Here is a 21,937-nt window from a genome sequence, read left to right as displayed (position 1 = left end):
GGTTGATTTTTAATAAATGTTGGAAGTTTGAAAAGGCCCTGCCTTGTTATTTTTACTATACAAGTTCTACAATGAATCTAGGGTTGAGACCAGTGTAGTTGTTTAGATAATTTAACAAGCTTTCCAAATATATAAAATTTATTAAATTTGGCTCAGTAGATTTATTTCCATTTAGTTTTGAACATAGCTTCTGCAAGGTTTTTGAATTAAATTAGAATATTCCAATTTGAATTGTTGCGCCAGCGCGGGAAACGAAATTGGGCCAAACAGAGAAAAAGAAACGGGCCGGCCCAACTGCACGTCTCGCGTGAGTGGGATGCCTGACAGTGGGCTCCACTGTCAGCGGCTCATAACGCCCGAAACGGTATGCTTATTTCTGGAACGCACGATTAGAATCAGATCGAACGGCGCACAGCCGTCGTCATCTCCGGCGAGAGGCGAGCTCACTGGTGGCGTGGGCAGGGGGTCGGAGAGCTCACCGGCGCTTCGGCGATGATCGGCGATGTGCGCAGGGACGTTGTCGAGGACGGCGGTTCGCCTGGTACTGGTGGCGTCGCTGGAGGTGGCGCCAATCTTCTCCTCCTTTTGCGGCGGCTCCACAGGCTCCGGTGGTGAAATTTGCGAGCTACGGTGGCTAATGTGGTGGTGGAGATGGTCGAGGAGATCGAGTGAGAGGAGGGGAGCAAGGTGGTGTTGAGATTTGAGGCGCAGGAGTGCCCCTTTTATAGCGGCTGGGCGAGGCCGAGGCGCAGGGCTCAGGTCGTCCATGGCGACGCGTCTACAGGGGCGCAGAGGGATGGGCGCTGACGCAGGCGAGTTGGCGCTGTCAGTGCGGTCACGCAGTGTTTGACGGCGGTGGAAATGGTGGACGAGGGAGTGTTGGCGATGTCACGTACTGGCGTGGGTACCGGCGGAGGTTGTCAACGATGGCGTCGGCTACAGCGTTCCCGCGGGCCAATGGGCATGTCTGGGCGTCTCCCGGTGGAGTGGCGAAGCTGCTGGCGCGTGGAGAGAGCGAGGGGTGGCCTAGGTTAGCGGGGCGACGTCACGCTCTGGCACGCTCCTGTGCGTGTCCGTGAGCGTCCTGGCATGTGTTGGGCGTCACTGGGTGCGTGCGTGCTGGCTCATGTGGTGCTCTCCTCTGTCGATGGCGTGTACCCGCAAGTCCAGGAGAGTGAGAGGAAGGTGGCTGACACGGTCGTGCATGATGGAAAAGAAAGGAGAGAGGAAGGGCATGGTGTGTGCCATGTCATGCACGGCATGGTTCATTGGTGATGATATCATGTACCACATGGTGTCTCTGGTGCTTGGCAAGGTGCAGGGGGTACAGGAGAGTACATTTGATGACCGAGGCTTGATGGTTTAGGCAATAATCCACTGGATATATGCATGTGTTGGGTTGGCAGCAATGGTGCACACCAGGTGCTCGACCAAATGGCCGCATGAAGCAAATTTTGGAATTTTGCAATGATTTTTGGTGGAGTTGATTCATATAATATTTGGCACACAATGATGGTGGTGGTGTGCAAATTTGAATTGATTTGCAAGATTTCAAAAATGGCACAATCTAGAATCTGTTTGAATGTTGCTACTTTGCTTGATGAGAATTTGAAATTGAGAAAGAATTTGCAGGGGTGGTTTCAACAAAAGTTGTTCACCTTAATGAGGTCTTGGATGAGGTGCAAAGAGTTGAGATTGTTTGGTTTATAAATCTCTTAATACAAAGGCTCAAAGTAGGTGTCATGATATAAAATGCAGTTTTGACCATTATCTTATGTGAGCTCAAATTGAATTCTATTTTGATTTGATTTGAGTTTCTTTAATTCAAAAGGTGTTCTTAAGTGTTTAGTAACATTCTCCAACCAATGGCACAAGTCAAATTGGCCTACGTTAAGATTTGCAAAATTGGCCATAAGCCTTACATGTGAATTCATGTTTTTATTTTGTTTTCCTTTCCTTTGACCAAAGGTCATTGTTTTGGGTTCCTTGAGGGTTAGGTTAAGTTCACTAATGGTTTCCAACCATTTTGGCAAAGTAAATATGGCATAGTGCATTATTTGCAAAAATGGCTATTTGCACATATGTGAGGTGGTGTGCATTTTTCTATTCTTCTTCTTTTCTTCTCTTTGATCACATTCATGATGGTTTAGGGTTTTAGCACATTGGATAAGCATAACAACAATCATCATGGCAAAAACACAAGGATTAAGTATGAGCACTATGCATAGCACATGAACTAATAAAAGTTTTTGTTGGTTCTCATTTTTGAACAAGTGAAATTCTTTTCTTCATTTGTTTGAAATCTTGGGATGTTACACTTACTACCGGTGCACCAGGGCTTTGGTGCACTAGGGATAAATTTACCCCCAGCGCACCAAAGCCCTGGTGCGACGGCAGTAAGTATATGCGGCTATACCTGGGACTTTGCCTAGATCATGCAATATGAGGTTGGGCACTTTGTCCCAACTCATATTTTCTTTTCTTTTTCTTTATTTATTTTATCTTTCTTTTCTGGTTCTTTTATTTTTCATTATTTTTCTGGCTTTTTCTATTATATTTATTTTCTTATCTTTTCAATAATAACAAAGCAATATGCATGAGTTATGCAAAAACAAAACAAAAAATGAGTTATACATACATAAAATATTGACCAACACAATATTAGTTATACATAAAATATTGGCCAACACAATATGAGTTATGTATTACACAAAAATATGAGTTATACATTGCAAATAAAGTTTTATATGATCGAGAAGAGTGTTTCACTTTCTTCTTGATTTTCTTGCTCGTCGTTGAATAATTTAGCCCCATGTCGTGATTTCTTGTTTTGAAGGGTCGACCTGACCTAGGTAGTGTGGTCTTGCTTCTTCTTGTGGTGTATGTTGTGTCTTCGTCCTCGGATTCTTCCATCATTGGGTCTCCGATCTATCCTTCGAAGTCTTCCTCGTTGTCGACACCATCCATTCTGAAGATGGTCCTCTTGCCTCTCCTCACGACAACACGGCTAGGCTTGGATGGGTCGGTTATGAAGAAGCATTGGTCCACGTGTTTAGCCAATACCCAGTTTGATTTGCGCAGTGGTGTTCATGGACTTTGATTTGTTGGCTTCAGGTAGAAACATGGTGGTGAAATACCGGTCTTCTTTTGGGACGCTCTTAGCCCATCTGATACGGAACATCGGCACTTTCACCCCAGCGTAGCTAAGCTCCCGAATTTCCTCAATCCTTCTGTAGTATCTGGTCTTTACGTCACCCGTATAGTATTCCATCGTTACCCCTGAGTTCTGGTAAACACTGTTCTTGTCTTTTTCTTCCGTGTAGAATGTGTACCCGTTGATATCGTACGCTTGGTAAGTTATGATGTTGGACGCAGGGCCATGTGACAAGGCCAATACTAGTTTATCATCATCACAATCCATTTGTGGGGGATTAGCATCAATGTGGTCTTTGAACCAGCGCGCGAAAGAGGAGTTGTGTTCTCTGAATATTTCTGCTTCCGTCATCGGCTTGCCACTGTTCTCTATCATGGTTTTCTGCTATGTGAACCAAGGATCGATCAATTCAATGTGATGTAGTGCTACTAAGTTGGCCATGTCAACGTCAGAAGTCCGACCAGACATGTGAACGTGCAATTCCGTCCTTCCATTTTTGTGGCATGCTCGCTCAAACCTGTGGAGGTGCTTGTTTCGAGGCAAACCAACAGGGTCCTCGATGTCTAGATAATTCATGCAGAAAGAGATGCACTCTTCGGTGAGCCAACCCTGGATGATGCTTCCATACGGATGCGACCTGTTACGAACGTATCCTTTAATGACCCCATTCATTCTTTCAAACGACATCATGTTGTGTAGGAATGATGGCCCTAGATTGGTGATATCATCCATGATATGGACTAACAGATGGACCATCACGTCAAAGCTCAAGCTCACATAGGATCACCACGATCTCTTCCTGGAGCCTTGCGAGTTTCTTCACTCTTATCGACTTCCGAGTTATGACATCGAAGAAGTTACATAGCCCAGTCAGCGTTTCACATACATGGTCATCCATTCTACCTCGGATTGCAACCGGAAGAATCTGCATCATCATCACGTGACAATCATGAGGCTTCATGCCGCTGAAGTTTCATTTCTTGGGGTCCATGTATCTGCTTATCAGCCCTGAGTAACCAAAGGGCACTCTGACTCCTACAAGGCAATTGAAAAATTGATCGACCTCATCCGAACTAAAAGTGAAGCAGGAGGGGGCGCAGTAATAGTCTTGCCGCTTAATCCTTTTGCGCTTTTGACCATTGTCTGTCTCCTCCTCCGACTGTCCGTTTTGGGTCGGCGGTATCTGAAGCTCGTCCCTGATGCCAAAAACTTTCAGGTCGTGTCTTGCTTTCAGCCCATCTTTGGTCCGGTCCGGCATGATGAGAAGAGTGACAAGCAAGCTCTCGCAGACGTTCTTTGTGACATGCATGACATCAAGGTAGTGAGGTGTATCGAGAATTTTCCAGTACGGCAAGTCCCAAAACACGGACCTCCTTTTCCATACACCCATGAGTGGCGTTGTTGCCTTTTTTCTTCTCTCCGGGCTTTTGACGAATCTTTCCCGGCACAGGGCACTCCTTACAACCTTTCAGTAATGTATCGATCTCTTCGCCGCTCTTCTTGCGTGGAGGTCCTCGGGGCTCATCTGTACCATCGAACAGATCTCCACGCTTTCTCCACGGGTCAGTCTTGTGTAGCCACCTTTGATGCCCCATGTAAACGGTTTTCGAAGAGGCGGGATCCTTACCAATCCGCAAAAACACCATCTCTTCCATGCACCTGACACATGCCTTCTGTCCATGGCACACCTGACACACAATATAACCGTATCCTAGGTAGTCCTGCACCGTCTTGATCAACACGGCTCTCAAAGGGAAATATTCTTCCGCGACAGCGTCCCATGTAGCTACCCCTTCCTCCGCCCACAATGTTTCAATCTCCTCCTTTAATAGTTCCAGAAACATGTTGATATCGTTTCCTGGCTGTGTCGGCCCTTGAATTAGCATACTCATATGTATGTACTTCCTCTTCATGCACAACCAGGGGGAGGTTGTAGATCCATACAAATACACGCCAGGTGATATGTGTGTTGCTCTAGTTTCCAAATGGATTGAATCCGTCTGTGCCCACACCCAACCTGATGTTTCTAGGATCTACCCCGAAACTTTTGAATTAAATGTCTAATGCTTTCCACTGGCTTGCATCCGAAGGGTGTGTCAGCAGTGGGTGTTCAATCCGCTCTACATCATTCAGCACTGCCTCCTTTCTTTCAGCGTATGAGCCTTGCTTCGTTGCGGTCCGCGAAGAACCATTGCAGCCGGGGGGCGAGCTGGAAGTACCACACAACTTTTGAGGAGCTTTTTTTCCCTTTCTTGTGTCGATCAGCGTCACACAACAGACATTTGGTCTTGTCCACGTGCTCCTTGCGATAAATGATACATTCGTTGATGCAGGTGTGATATTTTTCGTGGGCTAAATCGAGAGGGCACGTGATTCTCTTGCCCTCGGTTGGACTACCAGGACACGTGTTCCTAGCAGGAAGGATATCTTTCAAGTATTCCAGAATGTCATCGACGCTTGTGTCCGTCCATCCGTGATTCGCCTTCATCTGCAGCACATCCAGCGCTACTCTCAAGCGGGACTCCTCCAACCTGCGACCTGAGTCGTACAAAGGAGTATTCAAGTCTGTCTCCAGTTGCTCAAGCTTTGATTTACGCCTAACGCTTTTCATCTTTTCAAGAAGCAGATCTTGAAGATGAGGGTCCCGCATGACTGAAGCTAGAGGCACCTCTTCGTCATCGTCAATGTTATTTTCCGCGTCTTGAACATTTTTTTCATCATGATACTAATCGGCATCATCGTGTGCGACAAACTCTTCGTCGTCATCAATATCATGACGCCCTCCTTCTTGTCGGCCATCACCACATGCTGCAGTCGCCCCATTGACCTCCACACCATCATCATCATCACTCATCCATTGAGTGTGTCCATGCATAAAACCATTAGTGAGCAGGTGCCCCTGCACTTTGCCTGAATAGGGGTCAACCTATTTCCCTAGTTTGCATTTTTTACACAGACACAATACCTCTGTGAGATTATTTTCATACATGTCGGCGATCGCGTGTTTGAGATATCTCATCACGACGCTTTCCCTCATCTTGATGACCATTATCGCCTGCACGACAAGATATACAATTGATTAGAACCATGCATCCGTCGGTAGTTTTCGCGGAAAATTTTGGCATGACCTTCCTACACATTAGGACTTAGGAGCGCCAGAAATGTGGCGAAACGGAAAATTAACGAATCAACATTTTGTCGCAATGTTGGCAACTCATTTTCATCTCATCAAATCGCTCGGTCGCCGACACAAACACAAAAACAACATATATATGCCACACACGCTTTGCTTCAAATTTCCAATATACGACGATTTCATTCCTCAATTTCTTCATTAATCACCTATTTGGTTGATATATTAGTAGACGAGATCGAGACGTCACGCCGACCACGATGTATGGATTCCTATTTTCTAGATCTATATCTAGATCTAGATTGAGCTGTCAATGCGGGATAGATAGATCTAATCTACATAGGGATGTGGGAGATGCATGTAGGAAGGGAAGATTTGCTCAAAAAATGTTAATTTCTTTGGTAAATGGCTAAATTTGGGGTACAAAAGGGCAAAAACTAGCTGGGTTGGGAGAATGGTTGGGTTGTGTGGGAGGAGTAGTGTGGGGTGAGTGGGTTGGCAGCAATAAGTGCCCAGGTTACTGCCGGTGCACCAGGGTGTGGGTGCGCCGACAGTAATTTGATTGTTCGTCTTTATTTGGTCCCGGCCAGGCCCACCAAATACTGCCGACGCACCAGGCCAGGGTCGTGCCGGCAATAGCAAATTACCACAGGCGCGCCAAGGACTAGGTGCACCGGCAGTATTTGCTGGGCCTGGCCCGGAGCGGGCATGCCACAGCCGCATTTTACCGTCGACGCATCTTACCAGGTGGTGCACCGGCAGTAACGCCTCAGCGTCAGCGCGGCGACACACTGGCACGCCGGCAATATTTGCCACTGGCGCATCCTAAAGTTTGTGCGCCTGCAGTATAATTGCCACCTATATGTGTTTTCCTAGTAGTGCAGGGTTAATTTTAGGGTTTAGGGTTAGGGTGTAGGAATTGGAAGCACATATAAAAATATATATGATATGAATGCATGTGCAGAGACACATAATTGTAATAGCACAAACATTTACAAAATTAGGTGTTTGTTTCGTAGGAATAGGAAATACACTGGAATCCCTAAAACAACAATCAAATTATTATTGTTAAAATAAATGTAAACATAAAATTATGTCATCATCATGCAATTTATATTAAGACCTTTGCATCGTTTTTTGTCCATAGGATTGGAAAATATAGATTTGAGGGGCTCTTTGATTTACAACATTTACATAGGAACTAGGGTTTATGGTTTAGGGTTTTAGGGGCTACTTTGATTCATATAGGGAAAATCGTAGGAATAGGAAAAACATAGGATTGAGATTTCATATATGGCTAGTTGAATCCTATAGGAATTAAGATGAGTTGTGTCTGATTGTGCCAAAGGAAAATTTCCATGAGGTATAACTACAAGATTCCTATAGGATTTGAACTACAAGGTTCCTATAGGATATGTTCCCGTGAATCAAGCAACTATAGTGTAGGAAAAATTCTCTTAGGATCTAAATACTACACAATTAATTCCAATACGAATAATACGAATTAAAGAAGCCAGAATTGTGTAGGATTTAGATCTTATGGAAATTTTCCTATAGTTGTTTAATTCATAGCTAGGAACATATCCTATACTAGAAATATAGTTCTCATCCTATAGTAAGAAAATATTGTCATACATCATGATAAATTTCTTTGGTACAACAAAAGAGAACTTATCTTCCTATAGGATTCAACTAGTCATGACATTTCAATCCTATACTTTTCCTATTCGTATGTTTTTACTATCGTATGAATCAAATGAGCCCTGAGTGTATTATAGAATTCCTTTGTTCACTTTTGAAACCGAAACCAAATGGAAATATGCCTACACTTTTGCTATGCTCCATTCATTTGAATCAAATGGATGAATAGTTTCACGCAAGAAAGAATCCTATTCGGATATTTCCCTCTGACATTCCTCCAAAAAAATTCAACTAGGTGTAGAACATTACTCCAAATCAAAGAAGCCTAACCAATCGAGGAAAACAACAAAAATGGAGCCCTCGACCGGGATGCACCCGTACGTCCATGGCCCTATAGCCCCTCGAGGCGGGAAACCCTAATGGTGGTGGGGGCGTGGGTGTGGGGTTGTGTGTTTGTGGTGGGGAACCCTAATGGTGAGCTAGAGCGGGGGTGGAGAAAAATCTCCATAATGTCTTCATCTCTCTCTCCATTGGCCGCTTGGTCGTACTGACATGAACATTGGTTCGGCATGACAATACAGTCTGCTAATGCGACCTGCAAATTAAGATGCTGCGAGGCGGCTATAGACCTAATCTTACACAGTCTAGTCAGGTCGGTGTTCACCGACCTTGCTATATTGCTGGAAAATGGAGACATGGGTATTATGTGATTTATGTGTAGTTTTCACGTTACTGGTACTTTTGCCTAATCGTAAATGTTTCGTCAAACTTCAATTTGGTTGACTTCTAAAAAAAGGAACTTACTGGAATGGAGGTACTCCCTCCGATCCAATTTAAGTGACACCACTTTGTTAGATATGCATGTAGTTTAGAAAATTAACTAGGTACTGATGATGTTGGGACTCCAAGTGCAGAGTGTTGCTTCAGCGAAGTATTTTTCCCACAAGGGTCACTCGAGGGTTTATATCAAACTCTCAGGGAACTGGATGGAAAAGTATTCTCTTCTCTCTTCTTCAAGCAATCCTGCAAGTAAAATAAATGCCTTGTGTCCCTAACCCCTTCGTGTGGTTGTCAAGCACAAGGTTTCGCGTAAGTAAATAACACAAGTAGTAATAAAACAAGTAGAAACTAAACTAGATGAAATAACTAAGTAAAAAAATTGTAAAAAGATTGATTGTTTTTGGAGTTTTGGATGCCCGTTAAAGCCCCTGGAACCACCTTTTCGAGCGTAGTCAACTTTGCCATGCTCCTGACGTGATTTCCTTCAGTAATTGCAGGTCCATTTGTCATTATGACATAATTTCCTGCACAACATCCAAAAATAGAAGAGATTGCACATCTTTGCATTGATTAGTCATTAGTGGCAAGTTGATCGGTAAACTTAGTCAATTTCTTGACTTAGCTAAGGGTTTAAACGGGAGAAAATATGACGTATTTCACAGCCATCAACTTCCCCAAGCTTGAACTTGATCATCCTCAAGCAAGAAACAAAGAACCATAAGGAACTTGGCGTTTAAACGAAAACAACGAGAAAGCAAAGCCACTTATAGGTGGTAGCCTTATGAGTCCAGCACTTCTTCCATTTGAAAGCTTAGCATAGTTAGAGAAGTACCAAGAATATAATACAAGCATTGGTAACTCGGGACAATCACAATAAATATTATAAGTATGAATAGCTAGTTGTGTAAATAATCACTCTAGCTTAAGTAGTTAACTCTCAATTAGCCAAGGAACACTGGAAGTTTATTATCATCAAATCAAGTATGAGCATTCATGTCAAAAGAGGTATAAGAAATGAAGTATATTAATTATGCCCACATCAATCGATCAAGGCTATCAAAACACTTTACTATCCATACATTGCCTTTCAAGAATATATTCATCTAATAGTAGCGAGTCCTTGTCAAGACTTGAGAAGTGATATCTTTCAGATTCCTTTAACAGTTTCCAAGAAGAAGTCATGAATGACCTTTTAGTAGGGATTGTGACAATCATGGGGCTAGTGGTGCTAGTATCCCAAGAGTGTGCACAATATTCATGTTGACACGCATAAAGCAATATCATACATTAATGCATATGTTGACACACGTAAAGCAATATCTCATACTTATATACAAGCTTACATCTTGGCATGTGTCTCAGCTACCACTACACTTGAATTCCATCAAACAACTCATATCAATAGTGCTATCAAGTCTATCACAACATCTATTGAGTTAAGTATCTTCAAATGTAAACCCTTAAGACAATTGGTCATCATACAAGTCATAATTTTGGACTTCTTCTTGTTGTACTTGTTTGGCAATATTATTTCCAAGACAAGACTCGGTTAACTAAATGAACTAGAGTAAGAGCTTTCACAATTAACTAAACATACAAACAAAAAATCTACTCCAATTGCTTCAAATCACTCCCACGGGTACCATATCTTAACAAGTCTACTGTCTAGCATAAACAATTCAAACTTCTAAAGTGGGATACCTCTTGTAGGTGGCTTCATATTTATCTTCCTTATGATGCGTTCCTTCAAAATTCTCGGTAGATCTCTCTCATAAATAATATCAAGCAAAGAGGCAATAGGAATTTATCTCTTTCAAGAACAAGGATAAAAGGAAAAATATTTTTATATTTTTGTGAATTGGGATAGAGAGGGAAAAAGAAAAGATATTGGCGACAAAGTAAGGAACTAAAATAAAACAAATAAAAAGGAAAACAGACTAAAACGAAAAGCAAATAAAAAACAAAGTGTTGGAACAAACCAACACGAGTGTTTCAAAGCTCTTTCAAAGAGCTGGACTACAAATTTATCCAACACAAATAAAAATGCTTGAGGAACACATCCCCAAGCTTAGGCTTTTGCAAGGCCTCTTGGTGAGCTCATTGTGGTGGAGGATAATTCCCATAGTTACATTGGCTGGTCCAATGAGTGAACTGGGAATTGAGTGCGGTGGTGTTGTTTCAAAGGTTGATGGAGAGGTTGCTCAATTTCTCAATGCTTGCTTCGAGCGCGTACATCTCCTGGTAGGTGGTGAAGTTATGAAGTGGCTGCTGCTCCTGTTCTGGTCATTGAGATTCTTGTTCAACTTCTTCTCCTTCGGGTTCATCTTGTTGTTGAGGTAGATTTTCCTCAACCTGTGCATCATAATGCAAACGTCTATCCTTGAGAGAGAATATACCATTAAACAGAGGGGCAGCAATCAAGTGATCAACTCCTGATATATTGAATTAATATCTACCTTCTATTTTTCTAACCATACCACATGCATCTAGAGTAGTAAAACCAAGACGGCGAGGGCCTTCCAATGCTCGTAAATTACTTACATTGATATTAAGCCTTCTTGCCAAGACGGTGATGACTCCACCTCCGCATATAGGGCCCCGAGCTTCAAGTTCTTGGTGGTTTAGGTACAGAATGAGAATTGCGCCCAAGTTTGGGCGGAGGTTGCTTTTTGGGAACATAGCCTTTGCGAGAATCACCATGTCCTCTTCATTAAGTCTTGTGAAATCACCTCGTTCCTGTAAGGTGTTAGCAATAACATAGTAAAATAGCAAATAGCAGGGCACTCAATATAATTTCCCCGGGGGAGTGTGCTAGATACTCTCATCCTAAAAAATACATGCTAGGTGAGGGATTCAAAGTAAAGCATGCATAGCAGTTGGCGGTGGCACTGGTCTCAAAGCCAAAGTGGTTGCACCACTCATCTAAAGCTGATGATGCCGACAACCATGCCATATCTATCAACCGAGCAGGCCCCCCACCTCCCATTGACATAGCGAGGACACCACTGGCCATCCCAGCACCATGAACATCGACCAGGAGCCGTTGTTCGGTGATGAGATCACACAAGCCGCAGCTACACAAGCCCGAGGTCGCCGGCTTAGCAAAAGAACTAGCAACTACATGCACCTGGAGGACAAAATGCTCGTTGATGCATGGTTGACCATTGGGCAAGATCCAGTGATAGGTGCCGAGCAGAAGGGGACCGCATTCTGGCGCCAGATCCATGACTACTTCCATGAACATCGCCGGTACAGAGAGGAGCGATTTGACAACGACTGCAACGAGTGCTTCCTCCAAAAGTGGCCGGGAACAATTCAAACGGAATGCAACAAGTTCCAGGCTGTGTATGATCACGTCAAGCGGATTCCCGTTAGCGGCCTCGGCATGAAGGACTTGGTATAATTCTTAAGCTCAACTTGTTCATTCGTTGTTTGCACATATGTTTGTCATTATTGTCTCGCTTTGCTCTAGGTGTGGCAAGCTTTGGATTTCTTCAAAAATGTGAATGAATGAAAGACCTTTGGCTTCCCTCATTGTTGGACGGAACTCGAGGCCACCCCCAACTTCCAGGAGGGGTACGCGGGGTACATGGTGACCTTGACTGGCAACAAGAATGCCAAAGATGCCATGGTCATTGACCTTGGTGGTGGTCAGCCTTGCGGTAGCTCCGCTTCTCGTGCAAGCCGTCCACGAGTCCACAAGGGAACCAAGGCCGACTTGAAGCGTGACGCTTCGGCCATGCATCTGGTCGGCACTTTGAAGGAGATGTATGTTGACAAAGAGGTGTCCACGGACAAGGGGGATGAGAGGAGGCGCCAGGACAAGGAAGAGGACATGAAGAACTACTTCGATGTCCAAAAAAGGAAGCTTGAGATTGAAGAGGTGAAGGCCAAGACGAAGGCTAGGTAAATTGAGCTCAAAGAGAAACAATTGGAGCTCATTGCAACGTCAAGGGCCAAATAGGTGAAGTTGAAGGAGAAGGAAGTTGAGCTGAAAGGGCAAGACGATGACCATATGATCATGAATGCCGACTTGACCACCATGAACGAGGTGAAGAGAGCTTGGTTCAAGAAGAGGCAGAAGAAGATCCTAGAGCGCACAAATTGAGTTGACAATCTCAATTTACAATTTTATATTTGTTCAAACTATGACACATTTAGTTTCTTGATCATGCTACATTTTATTTGATATTCTTCTATATTTTTAGATATTATTTATAAGTATGTGTGGCCAAATGGCCTATTTTCCAAAGAAATAGGCCAAATGGGCAAATGGGTGGCCGCTGCGTTGGGCGCAGCGTGCGACCCAAACGGACCCGCGGATGCGGGGCGCTATCCCCGTGTCCACGCGGCCACCCAAACGACCCAAAACGGACGACTCAATGCGTCCATTTGGGTAGCCGCGTTGGAGATGCCCTAAGAGCATCTCCAGTCACGTCCCCTAAACCGTCCTCCAAACGGAGCTGAATCGAGCATTTGGGGGACGTGTTTCGTTCGTGCCGCGTTTGGGGATGTCGCTCCCCAGCTGCGTCCCCAAAACGCCGCCCCCAAACATTAAAATACTCTCTTTTTTGCTTTTTTGCCTTTTTATTTCAATAAAGAGAAGAAACATTCCACAAACTAATACATAATTGGGAACATGGTTTACACGAAGATATAATTTGGAACATGGTTTTCCACAAACTAATACATAGTTTGAACCATGGTTGACACAAATATAAAACATTGCAAAATAACTAAACCTAACTAGTGTTGGCATCAAAGATTTCGTGTGTTCGCTGCCAAGAAAGAACACTCTGAGGCACTCCCAATCATCCAAATTGGTAAATCCAGCTGTTGACGGTGCCCTTGTTGGTTCTTTCTAGGAAGAACTATTGGAGATATGCCCGAGAGGCAATAATAAATTAGTTAGTGTTATGTCTTAGTGTTCAAGATAAATGTTTAAACCCCATGCTATAATTGTATTAACTGGAAACATTAATACATGTGTGTTGTGTAAACAACCAGAGTCCCTAGTAAGCCTCTCGTTTAACTAGCTTGTTGATTAATAGATGATCATGGTTTCCTGATCATGAACATTGGATGTTATTAATAACAAGATCATATCATTAGGTGAATGATGTGATGGACACACACCCATAGTAAGCATAGCATGAGATCAAGTCATCAAGTTCAACTTGCTATAAGCTTTCAGATACATAGTAACCTAGTCCTTTGACCATGAGATCATGTAAATCACTTATACCGGAAGGGTACTTTGATTACATCAAACGCCACTGCGTAAATGGGTGGTTATAAAGATGGGATTAAGTATTCGGAAAGTATGAGTTGAGGCATATGGATCAAGAGTGAGATTTGTCCATCCCGATGACGGATAGATATACTCTGGACCCTCTCGGTGGAATGACATCTAATTAGCTTGCAAGCATGTGACAAGGTCACAAGAGATTACATACCACGGTAACGAGTAAAGAGTACTTGTCGGTAACGAGGTTGAACTAGGTATGGAGATACCGATGATCGAACCTCGCACAAGTAAAGTATCGCGTGACAAAGGGAATCGGTATCGTATGTTAATGGTTCAATCGATCACTAAGTTATAGTTGAATGTGTGGGAGCCATTATGGATCTCCAGGTCCCGCTATTGGTTATTGATCGGAGAGGAGTCTCGATCATGTCCGCATAGTTCACGAACTGTAGGGTGACGCGCTTAAGGTTCGATGTCGCATAAGTAGATTACGAATATGAGATGGAGACCGAAGTTTGTTCAGAGTCTCGGATGGGATCTAGGACATCACGAGGAGGTCCAGAATGGTCTGGAGAATAAGATTCATATAAGGGAAGTTGATTTCTAGGTTTCGGAAAAGTTCGGGATTTTTGCGGTGGAAGACCGGGAAGGTTCTAGAAGGTTCTGGGGGTCCACCATGGGGCCCACGACCTAGGAGGGACAAAATGGGCCGAGGGGGTGCATCCTAGCCCTAATGGGCCAGGGGCACATGCCCCTCAAGGCCCAAGTCGGCCAGCCCACTACGGTTCCCAAAAACCCTAAAGGGGATCAACTTGGGGGGAAGAAAACTTCCCCCTCTTGGCTGCCGGCCCTAGATCTGTTTGGGGCATGGGGGGCCACCCCAAACCGACCTCCCCCCTATATAAAGAGGGGAGGGGGCAGGGGCGCACACCCCTTGAAACCCTAGCCCTCGCGCCCCCTCTCTCCTCCACTACACATCTGCTCCAGCTTGGCGAACCTCTGCAGATTTTTTCCTCCACCACCACCACCACCACGCCGTCGTGCTGCTGGGATTCCGAGGGGATCTACCACACCTCCGCTGCTAGCTGGAACGGGGAGAGGACGGGCTTCATCGACACCGTACGCACGATCGAGTATGGAAGCGCTGCCGGATTGCAGCACAAGACGATCGACTACATCAACAACGAGATCTATTCTCGTAGGCTTTGGAATCTTCGAGGGTTAGTCTCACATACATCTCGTTGCTTCGATCTTCGTAGATTAGATCTTGCTTCTTCCTAGATTGGATCTTGGTTTTTGTTCATGTTCACGGTAGAAATTTTTTGTTTTCCATGCAACGAACCCATCAAGAATAACCAGAAACCTCCGTGCCTATTTTCGCTGCGAAGAAACAACACTCAGTCGGCATCCTCCTTGGCGTTGTCGTCGTGGTAGTGCCGGTGGCAGCGCATCTCGTCGAACACCTTGATGCTCATGTCCCCCTCACCAAGGTAGGAGAACATGATCACGAAGCCGGCTTGGAGGTGGTGGTAGCGCGCGAACTTCTCCCAGCCGATGTGTAGATCTTGCCGCGCACGTCGTAGATTACGTCCACAATCCACCGGTAGCTGCCGCAGGCAGTCTCCCGCAGATGCAGCGAGCCCGGCTCGTCAACAACGACGAAGTCGGCGAACGTGTACGGTAGCATCTAGATGTTGTGTGGGTCGCCCTTGAGGACGACAACGAACAACACTTGCCGCTCCACCTCCTGCAGGTCCGACGATGAAGACGAAGGCGTTGCAGGCGACGACGAGCTTGCAGCTCTTTCGCAACCACGACCACGACCACAGCCGCGACCTCGGCCTCCGCCTCTACCAGCCATGGCGTCGACTCTTGAGATGGTGGCGGCTAGGGTTGGGGGGAGAGGCGCTAGGGTTTGTGTGTGAGAGAGACGATGAGAGAGCGGCCCTTTTTATAGGCCGGAGGGAGGTGGGGGAGCGGTGGCGCTCATTAACGCCGGCACACAGAGCTAGGCGCGACGAGACGCTTTGTTGCGCCTCTCCGGGAACTGCACCGTCGCTGCGAGCCAATAACTTCTGTCGCGAGGTAGGCGATAGTTAGGTCAAACTTCAATGTGCCGCTGACGCATCGGGCCCGCCACGCCTCGCCTCGCTTTTCGTTGTGTCCGGCGTCCCCGGAGTGTCCCTTGTGTTGCGGGGACGGGCTCAGGGCACCGGACATCATTTCAGACCACGCCGAATAAAAAGAAGCTTTGAGGAACGCGGCTGAGAACGGTTTTTGTCTGACGCCTCCCAAATCCCTTTAGGGGACGTTTTGGATGGAGATGCCCTAAGACTAGTCATAGTGGGGAGTAACATATAGTAGTGTCATGCATATGACACTACTCTATGTTACTACCTTCATAATGCATAGTAATTTAGATGTAGTACTCCCTCCGTATCGGTTTAACAGACACGCACATAGTTCAAGGGACCATTAATTTGGTGAACAAAATCTTCTTTACTAGGTATAAATCGGTGGTGTCCGTACATCCAAAAACCATGGTACGTCAAAAAGCACTTCTACTCCGGTGCTCCCCCCTTGGCAAATGTCAGGCTGCGTCAGAAACAATAATGGTTGAGATCTTCCAATACCCCTTCGTAAGCGGGGTTATGATCGTAAAATTTAAAAATCTGATATGTATGTACGACCCTCTAGAGGCCCGTATGGCCTGTGTTATCTTGTACAATTATTTTCTGTAAGTATAGTGTACTACTACGGTGACGTTCGTGTACCGAATAGGCAAGACATATAAAAGGGTCGTAGACGTATCCGCGTATGTCGCCCCACCAATTTCCCCACCAAATCAGGAACGGAAATAACTATGTATACAGGCGGACATACATTGGCTGGATATGGGTCAGCGGGCCTAAGCTTGGAAAAAAAAAACCTCTCAACTTGTGTTAGGGGGGAGCACCGGAGTAGGACCCGTCAAAAAGACCCTGTTGCCTCGTTAGTGTGTTCCCGCCCAAAAAAACCATGTAAGAAAACCAGAATTCATTCCGCACCAAGCGAAGAAAACCAGAATCCAGATGAACCACACACACGATTCCTTCGTCCGATTCCGACCCACCTCCCGTCCCGCATAAAAAAACATGGAAAGAGCAAAACTGGCAGGCAACCAAACCAGGCAGCCGATCTCCAAATTTGGCACGTCGCCAATCCATCGCCATGTTAGAATCCCTTCCAGATACGTCGATAGAATTCCTTCCAGATACGCTTCAATCCAATTAATTGGAGTGTAAAAAATTCGCGTTTTTTTTTTCATTTTTTACCTAAAAAAAAGGGCCCCAGGAGAGACGTGCGGTGCCCCCGGCCGGCCGGCTACCCCGCACCGGCATGGGAGCGGATGCATCCTGTGTCTACAACCAACATAACCCTTCCTATGATGTGCCGGATGCGTGCTATCGGCGGATCGCGTCCGGCAGGCCGCCGACGACGCGAACGCAGAGCATCACGATGTTGCCGATGACAATGATTTCAGCGGGAGAAGCGCGCTGTCGCCGGAGCGTCCGAAGAGCTAGCCAGGGTGACAGCGACGCACACGCGGAGCAGAACACGCGCGACCTGCTGACGCCGCATGGATAGCAAGCGCGTAAGGTTTTCCTTGCAGATCGGCGTGGTTCATGAATTGACGGGCAAAATTTGAGGTCTGCTCATGAGTTACTTTGGATCCTTCTTGTGCAAAAACTGACGATGACCACTCTGAATCTTTGGTAGTAGAAAAATCTGCGTGCGGCTACCTAATCGGCAATCTGCCATACAGCTCCGTCGAAGTTCCCGGCGGTCAAGTTTCTCCTCTCATTAAATTACAAGTCATAACTGTATTGATGTATCAGATATTCAGATTGCTTATGTTTCATGCAATGCCTTTTTGCCGCAAGAAAATACTGTAGGCATGCCGTAATCGTTGAGGATCTATCTGCAGTTCTTTGCGCGGCAACCTTTCTCCATCTACTGCAAATCCCATAAGAACAAAGCTGGAAAGGCATCACTAGAGTGGGATATGCAGTCATCGTAAGTCTTAATTAGAAGTTCTTTCATGTCTTTTTGCTTTGTTGGCGGCAACTGAACAAAAGGAAAGGGATTTTCGTTTGTTGTTGTTTCAATGATCATGTCACATGAAAACAACACAAAAGAGTTAGAATAAGCGCATGTTTCGAAAATTTCAGCGCAACTGCATCTACTACCATTTCTGAACTGGTGATTTGTTTTCATCTTGGAAATCTACGTCAGGTACTCAGGTCAAGGTATTTTCCATTTACAGTAATGTGTGCTAGGAATACTTGTACTTAGCCGCAACTACTTGGATATATACTACTGCAAAATACTGATGTCATGTAGTTTTTGTTCGTATTGGGATTGTTTTGCGTGCAACTGAATCTCTGATACTGGTGTACTCCTGGATTAACATGAGTATATCCCTCTTCTTTAGGGAAAGTGTATCTCAACTTTGTTTATTCGTAAAAGCTAATTTTTTTTTCCTTAAAATAACATTTTTGGAATCATTGGCTAAGGACATTTATTTTCGTTTTACCCATGTCAGTAACCCACATATATTGAGCTCAACTCCAAGCTTTGATAATGGAAGGTTTTGATATTTAGTTCTAGGTAGGAATATTGCTAAGGGTGCAGAATGATCAGCATTGGGGATGGAGATGAAAACGCTGTAAATTTTGAAGCAACTTTGGTCGAGCAGCAGGAACACGCGGGCACTTTGCTAGTATAAATTATATGTCTATAAAATTTATACCATTAGATTTATATTTCAATAATATAATTTGTATGACATATTTTCCATATTTTATTGACCAAAATAATGGTCAAATTGTTTTCTTGAACTACGTGTGTGCCTGTTAAACCGATACGAAGGGAGTATCATGCATGAGTGTATTAATTAGCTTGTAGACTCATTCTATCTTGAAAAATGTGATGTTACGGTAAGACTACTCAGACTGCTCATAGTGGGAGTAACATAGCTAGTAACATCACACATCTCAAAGCATTTTGGTGACATGGCATGCGAATAAATGAAGAAAGAGAGTGAGGTGGTAACTAGCTATGTTACCATAACATCACACACCCCAAGGCAAAATGAGTCTACAACATAATAAATGACACAATGCATGACACCACATATAAGTTACTACCCACTATGAAGGTAGTAACCTAGACTAGTAACATGACATATGTTACTAGTCTAGGTTACTCCCCACTATGAGCAGCCTCATAGTGGGAGTAACATAGGTAGTAACATCACATACCCCAAGACATTTTGGTGACATGGCATGACAATAAATGATGAAAGAGAGTGGTGTGGTAACTAGCTATGTTACCATAACATCACACTTTTCAAGATAAGATGAGTCTACAACATAATAAATATGAGTTTGCATGACACCATACATATGTTACTCTCCACTATGAAAGTAGTAACATCGATTAATAACATGTGCATGTTACTACTCTATGTTACTCCCCACTATGACTAGTCTAACATAACTAGTTACCACAATCATATCTTTCTTCATTTAATATCATACCATGTCATCAATTTGCCTAGTTGACAATGCATGTAGCTCTACTCCTAGTCTAAGGGCATCTCCAGCGGCGCGACAAAAATGGTCGCCGCCGTGACCGGAAATGCGTCTGGCACCACCTCCAGCGGGGCTACGCAAAGTGACCGGGCCATCCGCGGAGACGCAAACCTGGCCCAAATATGCGTCTTGGATGCGTCTCCGCGGACGCGGAAAGTGTCCGCTCGCGTCTAGCGGACGTTTCGTCGGGCCCGCCTGGCAGCGACTCTGCGTCGACGCGTCTTCTCAAACGCGCCAGCGACTACGCCGCTGCGTCGCTTCGGCAGCCTGCGCCACGTTAATGGCGATGCCTCAGCTGCCGAGCGGCCGCAGCCCACCTCTGCCAACCACGTTAATGGCGACGCCACGCATCCCGCGGCCACCGCATGCCTCCGGCCTATATAAAGGGGCGCGCGTTCTTCTTCCTCATCAACTCCTCCAAAGAAACCCTAGCCGCCACAAAGCTCGACCGTAGCGCCGCCTAGGTGTTCCTGCGACGCAGCCAGGCCCACGAGGAAGTCCATGGCCGGTCCTGGTGGCGGGCGAGGCGGTCGAGGCCGCGGCCCTGGGCGCCCCCGGGGCCGGGGAAGGGCCGCCGTGGTGGAGCAGCTACGGCCCCACGCTCGCCGTCTCCTGCGCCCTCCTCGTCTTCGCAGGACTACCGCTGCTTCGAGTTCCTCCTCCGCATCGACGACGACCCACTCGGCATCAAGCGGCTCCCGGACAAGTTCGCCGAGTTCGTCGATGGCGACGAGCCGGCGCATTTGCAGCTATGGGAGGCCAGCTGCAACTTCTGCCGCTAGACCGTGGAGGTTCTGTTCGACGGGCAGGGCAAGATGTACCTGCACACGGGGTGGGACAAGTTCACCCGTGACCTCGCACTCGAGCCCGGCTGCCAGCTCACCTTCCTCTACGAGGGGGGACGGCGAGATGATCGTCAAGGTGTTCGACGACACAGCCTGCCGCAGGCACTACCACACCGGTGAATCCGACTCGGACACCGATATTTAGAACTTAGAATGTTCTTTCTTTGCAGTGAATCTGGCTATGGGCCAGTCGAAGCCAGTAGTGGAGGTCTCTGTCTGTTCTTCCTCGGTAGAACCAACAAGGGCACAGTCTCCTCCCGCTGGATTTTCCAGTTTGGGTGATTGGGTGTGCCCTCGAATGTTCTTTCTTGGCAGCGAACATACAGAAATCAACACAACTGGTTTCTTTTTTTAAAATGTTATATTTGTGTCAACCATGGTTCAAACTATGTGTTAGTTCGTGTAAACCATTTTCCAAACTATGCAACATGCAGAGCTATTTTATCCACTACATTCTACCTCTATTCTTTCCTTTTCTCTCTGCAAGTGGCCCCGGTGTGCATGGTCCTAGCAAAAGATTTGTTTGAACCGCAACAACTTGATGGTTCACTTCTTTTGTCTGCTGCTATGTATAGAACCGGTTCTTAGACCACTTTGAATCACCTTTGACACACATAGTACATGGTCTAAGTTCATGGGTTCACACTGCCCCAAATATCCAGAAGTATCTTCACGGGGAACAAGCAACATGCCCGGTGACACGGACCGAACGAGGTCCACGAGGCTCGAGCATTTCTGTCTTGCCCCTCCCTGTCAATCCGTGATGCGTGGGCGTGGATGGATCACGATTCATCACGCCGCTGGACTGGAGGCTGGACTGAACTGGACTGGACAGGAGGCGGCTCAGGAGCACCCCCGGAAACATATGGCCAGGAACATTTCGCAGCTTGTGGCCAGGAGCCGCCCAACCGCGTTTATCTATCTACTTGCCGCTTCTAGCGCCACGCCGCGTGTCGGCCGCCCGCGGCAGCGCTCCTGCATGGACCCCCGCCACACGGCCGACGTGTCATAAAGCGCATGGAAAGATCAACCAACCTTCGTTTCCCTGCCGCTTTCTTTAATCCGTCCACGCACACGCACAGTCACGGTGTCAAAAATTGTCTTCCACCGTACGTGCCGCTCCAGATTTGTGGCTGAGATATTTTGTGGTGTCGGGATTTTTCTTGAGGGGAAAAATCACAGGCCTGTCGAGTTGGGCATGGAGGCCTATGGTTACGGCGGCCCTGTGATTTTGTCGCCTCGTGAGCACACGTTTGCATGCACTCATCAGGAGGGAGGGAGGGAGGGAGACACTCGTGCGAGCGTGGGAGTAGGAAATTCCAAGTTTTACGGTGGTGCCGTAAGAAATGGAGCACATGAGTCCGAATGAGAGCGACGGAAGCGGAGGAGCAGCCACAGCCACGAGTAGCAACGAGCGGCTTCCCTCGTCTCTCCACTCCACACGAAGGATTAATAAAACATTTTCCCACAGCAGGAGGATAACCCGGAAAAATCCCGTCC

The sequence above is a fragment of the Lolium perenne genome, chromosome 6, assembly GCF_019359855.2.
Source record: "Lolium perenne isolate Kyuss_39 chromosome 6, Kyuss_2.0, whole genome shotgun sequence".
In the NCBI taxonomy this organism is placed as follows: Eukaryota; Viridiplantae; Streptophyta; class Magnoliopsida; order Poales; family Poaceae; genus Lolium; species Lolium perenne.
The sequence above is the reverse complement of the archived record's forward strand: the minus strand, read 5'-3'. Positions refer to the sequence as shown.